Raw genomic sequence first — 8158 nt, forward strand, 5'->3', positions numbered from 1 at the left:
AAAAAGGGGGGGAAGAGAGGGAGAAAGGGTATATCTATGATTCTATGATCCTCGAGCCCAACTGTACCTGTCCACTACTAAATCATATCCCTAAGCGCTTCATCGACCTGACTTATAAACACCTCCAGCGGTGAGGAGAAGCTAAACGTGAGCTGGCAATGTGCACTCACAGCCCAGAAGGCCAATCGTATCCTGGGCTGCATCAAAAGAAGTGTGGCCAGCAGGGAGAGGGAGGGGATTCTGCCCCTCTGTTCCTCTCCTGTGAGACCTCATCTGGAGTACTGTGTCCATGTCTGGAATACTCAACATAAGAAGGATATGGAACTGTTGGAACGGGTCCAGAGGAGGGCTAGAAGGGTGATCAGAGCGCTGAAGCACCTCCCATACGAGGACAGGCTGAGAGAGTTGGGGTTGTTCAGCCTGGAGAAGAGAGGACTCTGAGTGAGGAGACCTTATAGCAACCTTCCAGTACTTGAAGGGGGCCTACAAGAGAGCTGGGGAGGGACTTTTAACAAGGGCTTGTAGTGACAGGGTAAGGGGGAATGGCTTTAAATGAGAGAGGGGCAAATTTGGACTAGACATAAGGAAGAATTTCTTCACCATGAGGGTGGTGAGGCACTGGCACAGGCTGCCCCGGGAAGCTGTGGCTGCCCCATCCTTGGAGGTGTTCAAGGCCAGGTTGGATGGGGCCTTGGGCAGCCTCATCTAGTGGGAGGTGACCCTGCCCATGAGTTGGAACTAGATGATCTTTAAGGTCTCTTCCAACTCAAACTGTTCTATGATTCCACAGTGACACAACCACTTCCCTGGGCAGCCTATTCCAGTGCATGTTAACCCTTTCAGTGAAGAAATTTTTCCTCATGTCCAATCTGAACCTCCTCTGGTGCAACTTGAAGCCATAAATGATCTGTACTGAGCACGTGTCTTCTGCAATCACCTCTGTCTATAGTCTTTACTTATCTCAAGGTTAGACAGAGAGCTGGCTCCAAAAGCTCCAAATTAGCAAGAGTTTTGACTGTTGTGAAGTTCATAATAACATTAAAATTGGTCCTTGGAAAGCAATAGAATAAGCATGAGATAGAATGGGCATTTATCCATATGCATGTAAGTGGGACACACATTCTATCCCCACCTCTTGTCTCGCTGCACATGATTGCTGGAGATCACTCCCTCATATTGCCCAGGCCTGATAAAGGGTGCTTGCTTTCCAAAATGAATCTTGGAGAGTTTATTTACCTGTATTTTCATTATCAGTCCCCCAGGGATGGTGTCCTGTCTGCTTCAGAGCAAAAGGCATGGGCTTGGAGTTTGGGGAGAGAAGCTGGAGACAGTGAGTGGTTGCAAAAGCAGGTGTTTGGAACAGCACAGAGGCTGGCAGGGCTTCCACAGTACAGGAAAAGTGAAAGGAGGTTGTAGAGAGGAGGGTGATGGCCTCTTCTCCCAAGTGACAGGGGACAGGACAAGAGGGAATGGCCTCAAGCTCCACCAGGGGAGGTTTAGGCTGGACATTAGGAAAAGATTTTTCACAGAAAGGGTCATTGGGCACTGGAACAGGCTGCCCAGGAAGGTGGTTGATTCACCTTCCCTGGAGGTGTTTAAGGCACGGGTGGACGAGGTGCTAAGGGGCATGGTTTAGTGTTTGATAGGAATGGTTGGACTCGATGATCCGGTGGGTCTCTTCCAACCTGGTGATTCTATGATTCTATGATTCTATGCACTGGGGAAACAGCCCTGCGATCTGAGAGGTGTGCAAAATCACAAATAAGGAGAGATTTGGGCAGACGGGGAGCGAGAGGCGTAGACACTTCCAAATCAATTATACTGTGCCTGATAGGGGCTTATCTCACCCTCCCGAAGTCGTGGAACAAGGCACACAAACCTGTTTCCACTCTAGTGGTGGAAGGCTCTCAGTTTCGTGAGTGAGGCTGCTCCAGTTTCTCACAGTCCAGTCCTTACGGCTACAAAGACATCTCCCAGGATATAGCCTGGTTTCCATCTAAGGTTGTTACAACTTGCCCTGCTTGCAGGGCGCATGCCAAGTACCTTCGCTGCAACTTCTCACCTCTGCAAACAGCTGCCGTGCCTTTCCTCAGCCTTTTCTACACAAACCCAAGTCTTCTGGTCTTTTTCCTACAGATCGTAAAGTTATCTAAAACTCTGGTCACTTTCTGCTCCTGCTTTCTGACATACTGTGTCCCAGTGCCTCCCTTTTACCTGTGGCATGGGACAGAAATCCTGATGTTGAACTCAGCTGAGGCCCTTCCAGACCTGAGGAAAGCAAAAGGTTCACTTCGTGTCCGTGGAGACGAAACAATGTTTGTTTGCTTTCTGGCTAAGCTTAAGATCTCCTGACTCCCCCGTTATGGCAGGTTTAACATGTATGACTTTAGGCATCAATTACACAAACAGTGTAATTGTTTGGGTTTATGCTTCAATTGCCATGAACACCAGCGTTAATTCAATTTTGACCCACTTTAACACTCACAGTCCTTTCTGCAGAGCTATTAAAGCACTGGCGATGCAGGGTTATACATTTGTGCAGATGGTTATTCCTCCTTAAGTGCCTTTGCCTTAACTGAATTACCTACTGTTTATTTTACATAATTTCCTCATCTTGCCAGGATCATGGTAGTTTCTCAGAAGGAGCGATGGAGCGGTGGTTTTTAACCTTCTCTGCAGGTGAGGTGTTATGCTCACTAACACTGTTTGAGTGCAGCTCCTCCTGCTCCGGCAAAATCTGCCTGCAGAACCGGGCTTCTAATCTTCTTACACTAGTGTAAGGGAGCCAGTTACAGGTAAGTTGATGTACGCCTTGTCAACTACTCGCGCACCCACCTACAAACTAGGGACCTCCCACACAGAGACCTTGTTTCCTTTGGGTGCCGATGAAAAATACTGTCAGAGGAAGAGGCAAGGTCTCCAGCATTTCTCAGCTATCCACTAAGGCAGGTGCTCCTGGCAGAGAAAAAAAATTGATTGATTTACTGTGATTCGTGCTTAAGTATTGGCTAATAATTGGATTTATGGGCCTTTAATGATACAACCACTTGCAAGCTAGACAGGTTGCTTTGGTCACTGATCTCAGTGCCTCTAGTCATTGAATTCAGCCTGCCCCAACTGCTTTGCAGGGGTCCATGAGTCACAGAATCACAGAATGGTCCAGGTGGGAAGGGGCCTTTGGAGATCATCCAGTTCAACCCCTCTGCTAAAGCAAATTCACCTACAGCAGGTTGCACAGAAATGCCTTTAGGCAGGTTTGGAGTATCTCCAGAGAAGGAGCCTCCAACCCCTCAATAGGCAGCCTGTTCCAGTGCTGTGTCACCTTCACAGTAGAGAAGCTATTCCTCACGTTCAGGTGGAACTTCTTGTGCTCCTGTCTGTGCCTGTTGCCCCTTGTCCTGTCGCTGGGCACCGCTGAGAAGTGTCTGGCCCCATCCTCCTGGCAGCTGCCCTTTAGATACTTACAAGCATCTGCTATACTTATGTGAACATCAATAAGATCCCCTCTCAGTCTTCTATAACAGACCCAAGTCTCTCAGCTTTTCTTCATATGAGAGATGCTCCAGTCTCCTTATCATAGAATCACAGAATGGTTTAGGTTGGAAGGGACCTGAAATATCTAGTTCCAACCTCCCTGCGGTGGGCAGGAAATCTTCATGGCCATCCACTGGACCCTCTCCAGTAGTCCCATGAGTCCCTTCTTTTTAACTTTTCCTATTCCTGAGACGTGTGAAATAGCTCTGAGAAACTCAAGAGAGCTCTGAGAGACTCGAGAGAGCTCTGAGAGCCAGTTCCCTGCAACACAGAGGATTTAATAGCAAACATGTTTATGTGCCTACATAGTCGGGAGGTTGGGGGAGTGCTGTTTGTGTGCTCCCCCTGCCCTTCACAGCAAAAGCTGCTTCGCTTTTATGCCAACGCTGAGAGAAAGCAGGGCAGAGATTAGCACCCTGCCCTCTCCCTCTCATCCCCCCAGACCCGATAGGGGATTTTTTTCCCATCCCATTTTGTTCTCGCCTTAGCGGCGCCTCCCACCCAGTCCGGCAGGGGTCCCCGATGCTCCACGGCGCCGGCGCTTGCGGCTTGGGGCTCACCTGGATCACCTTGAATGAAAACATCCAATCAAGCCCTAATTGTGACAAATTACATTAGTCTGCATTCGTCCAGCTTGCAGTGCAGCAACTTAATCCGGGCTGCTCTTGGGCTGTGGAAACCGGGTGAGGCTAACGAGGTCCCTTTCACACACAGAGATGCGTGTAGGAGACCTGAGCTTCCCTGCTGGCTCCATCCCGCTCTGCCTCCCTAGCCTGACAATGAGCATGCTCTCATTCCCAAAGCACTTATGTACTGTCATCTACTACTGCCTAAGGCTTTTAAATTAAGCAGGCTAGTCCCGCTCTATGTGCAGCGCTAGCTGAAAGTCCTGGGAAGAAGTAACATCTGGCCTGTGATACAGAAAAATGTTAAAACAAGGAGCAAGAAAGAAGACAGTGATGGGATTGCACCTCGTTTCCTCACCATTCCCCATTCCTAAGGAGAAGGTTCACCGGACTTTCACATGCTTATCTCTAGTCCAAGAAGTGACAGGCTTGGGGCTTGTTCTGCTCCAAAGCAAACTTTGGAGATGTGGAGCAATAGAGAGGTGGCTTCCAACCTTCCCCACCCCTAGGGGATGTGGTGCCATATCCACTACACCATTTTGGTGCTTTGTAGCAATGGATCAGCCACAGCAGAAAGTGTTGGTGAGGTCTGGGCTGCCACGGCACAGAGAGGGATGTTGGAGCTGGGGCCTAGAGTCAGCGGGGAATTTTGTGCCTGCTGTGCCCGTGACACAAGAGGTTACTAGTGTACTGGAGGCTGGGTTGGTGGAGACAGTGGTGTTACCAGGCATGGTATCCACTGCTGAAGAGGTGTCCCCAAATCATGTGTGTGCCCCAGTGAACGTTCCCAGCAGGCTGGCAGAGCTGCTGTGTTTATTTTTACAGGGAAGGCTGTCCAAGAGGCTGAAGTGCTTATTTTTAAACCAACACGGAGGGACCTTGCCAGCAGTCGGGCACAGGCTGAGCCTGGCTTGTGCAGAAGGACAGACAGTTGCATGGCTGCCATGCACCGCACCCTGCGGCGCCTGCTTTAGCCATGGTACCTCCATCCTGCCAGCACCAGCAGGCAGGCTTTAGCCCATCATCCCTGTGCTAAATGCCTGGTTATGTAATTTTCCCTTCAAGAGTTGAGACATTCTCTATGTGACCCTACTAGAAGATTCACATTTTGCATATTATACTTGGATGAGCCTTACGATTTCTTCCGCGGGCACATCTGACAACAGCCATATTCCCTAATACCTCTAGAGATGGCCAGCCCACAGGAGACTCCCTCTTCTCCTGTCTACACTGTACTTAAATGTTCCCCCCATCCCCTTTCATAGCTGCCTTTAAATACAAACAAAACAGGCAGTTGCCCCCGTGGGTTCCTGTGTAAACTTTGCAGCTCTGTTTTCCCTGGACTTCTAGCCCTGTCATCACACACACCCCCCTTCCTGACCTTCTAGCATCCCCCTTGAAAGCAGCCATACCTTCCATCTCTTTTCTTTACCGCAGAGACTCTAATGAATGGCCTGAAAGAGCCCTGCCCCCTCTGTTTATCTCTTCTCTTTCTCTGCTGCAGCCTGCTCATGGAATGATGGACAAGCTAAAGGTTGAGAAAATACAGTAAAATGCCTTTCTTATCCTGTAATGACCAAGAAGGGGGACACGGCCTGATAAAAATGACAAGCCAGAAGAACTGAGAGCAAGACCCTTCACCTGCCTGTCCTTCAGTGGACAGAAAGCACTTGATAGACTTGCCATGACTGCAACTGCTGCAAGCCTGGAAAGAAAGGAATCAAGTACTGAGCCAATTAACACTACAAGTTTCTGGCGAAAGAAATGTCCTTCTGCAGCTTGTGAAGAGACTGATTCAGAGACTTACAGGAGAAAAACCTGAAGCCAGTGAAACATTGGGACCTAGTGGGAAACACATCTATAGCCCTGTGGTTTATGGATGGAGGTCTTTCCTTAGCATCTGGCATCTGCATAGTCCCACTGCAGTGAAGGAGGCTCACATGACATGTAGAGCCAGCTGCTCATTTGGGCCTATCTCTATATTCAACCAGCTACTTTACTTCTCTGTTTTTATTAGCATGATTTTTGCCAGCAACTACTAGCGCTGGATCAGCCATTTGCTGACCAGGAGGCAAACATTTCATTTGCTAAAGCACCCCGAAGGTGATCTGAGCTGCTCTGCCACAAAACACTGATAGACCTGTGACAATGTGTGCTGTGAACAAAGCCCTATCAGCCTCCCACTTAGACAGATTTAACATGAAGAGGCCACAGGGAAAGACCGATAGGAGAGATAACAGGCATAAGGCTTGATGTATTCTTCAAGTAGGCAGCAAAGAAATGTGGATTTTCTGCTCTGCTTCCTTGCTCCTGCGTCCACATGGAAACTGAAGTGGGGTACTTTCTGCCCCTTTAGGTCTGCCCTGCTTAACCTCCTGCCACACTTGTGGCTGCCTCCAGCCCTAGTTGTCCAAATACATCTTCCATCTCAGGTCTTCAGGTTCTCTAGCTGGTAGGAGAGAGAGCACAAGCGAATCATGTCCGTTGGGTGGTCTCTTTACGAAAATGTGGTTAGAGGTGGATGCAGCTTAGGGGTTTGGTTTGGGGAAGCAGGGCCCTGGGGGACCTGTATCACATCTCTGCCAGGTTGCTGGGGCTTGACTCCACAGCGGTTACCCCCCTGCATCAAATAGCCTTTTTGCACCATACTGTGAAGACATTTCAGATCCCCTCATAACTGTACTCCAGACTGAGTGAAGCAAAACGTCCCGCTCCACTGCACATTCCAGATTGAAACCTCACATGAAACACAGGTACCTCCAGTTCTTTTTAACAGAAAAAAAGATATTAAAACCCCCACACTGGAAACAGGTTTAAAGATTTAAATATCCATTATGTAGAGATGGGCAAGGAAGAGTTATATGTGATGCATTTGCACAACAAATGTGAGCAGAGAGCAAAAGTACTGAGGATAATGGAATGGACTGGCAGCAAAATCCTAAAATTGCTAAAGGCTGAGTTTCAGTGAAGCCCTGTAGCCGAATTTATATATCTGAATGCATTGATTTTTCTTAACTGCTGCAGTCCAGCCTAAATCTCTCCTTTTTTGCACACCTAGAGTTAGGAAGGTGGGGATGCAGTCTGGGTTTCTCAGTTTCCACCTTTCTCTGAACTAAGGTGCGCTTTAATTGATCCCCAGCAGTAAAGCAGGCCAGCCTTCCTCCTGTCTGACCCTCTAAGGCCCTACAAACAGTTAAAGCCCATCTATTGCTAGAGGACTCTTGGGAAGCTGCGCATGGGAATGCTCTGTTCAAGCGGGGATCCAAGGAAGGCTACTCCACTGCTCTTCAGGTTCACATTTAAACATACATGATCAGGGTGGGAAAGTTTCTGCTATCTGGCTAGCCCCAAGATTGGTACCTTCAGCAGAAGTGGAGTCACTAGGCTGGTCACATGTCACCTTCCTGAGATCTTCATCTGGGATCATCTGAAGATCATGCAGATCCACACAAATTTAAACTACCAGTGTGCTGTAATTCCAAACAGCATGACTCACTGGTGGCTCCAGTAACTGGGACCCATCACGTCATGGTTCTGATGCAAAGAAGGTAAATGGCCAAGTGCACAACAGGTTTTTCCTAGGAAAGCGAGAACAAACTGGACACAACAGGTAAACTGGTCCCAGAAAGCATTTGGCAAACAGAGATCTAGCCCTGCTGCTAATGTAGGTAACAAGGAGGGAGGACTACCTGCAACCAAAAGGCAATCAGTTATTCAAGCCCTCAAGAGACAGGAAGAGCTGAAACCTTTCCACTGTGGCAGAAAAGGAAGGGACATGGGCCAGATGCCCCCATGCCAGCTCTGTAATATTTAGTTTCACCTTGGCAGCTTACTTAAGGGAGAATCAACTCATAGCAAATAAAAGATCTTCCTCCATCCGTACACAGCAAAGCGGAAAGATCAGGGGACTCAGAGGGATTGGGGTTTTGGTCTGTGGTTATCAGCCATTCCACCGTTTGCAGACGTTTTCCTCAGCAGCATTACAAATAAGGCATTTC

General features: G+C 48.5%; 1 protein-coding gene across 7 annotated transcripts in view; it reads right to left on the bottom strand.

The window, feature by feature from the left end:
- Positions 1-8158, bottom strand: part of MICAL3 (microtubule associated monooxygenase, calponin and LIM domain containing 3) — a 571168-nt gene that overhangs the window by 115556 nt on the left and 447454 nt on the right. The window lies entirely within an intron of this gene.

Source organism: Phaenicophaeus curvirostris, chromosome 1, assembly GCF_032191515.1.
Source record: "Phaenicophaeus curvirostris isolate KB17595 chromosome 1, BPBGC_Pcur_1.0, whole genome shotgun sequence".
Lineage (NCBI taxonomy): Eukaryota > Metazoa > Chordata > Aves > Cuculiformes > Cuculidae > Phaenicophaeus > Phaenicophaeus curvirostris.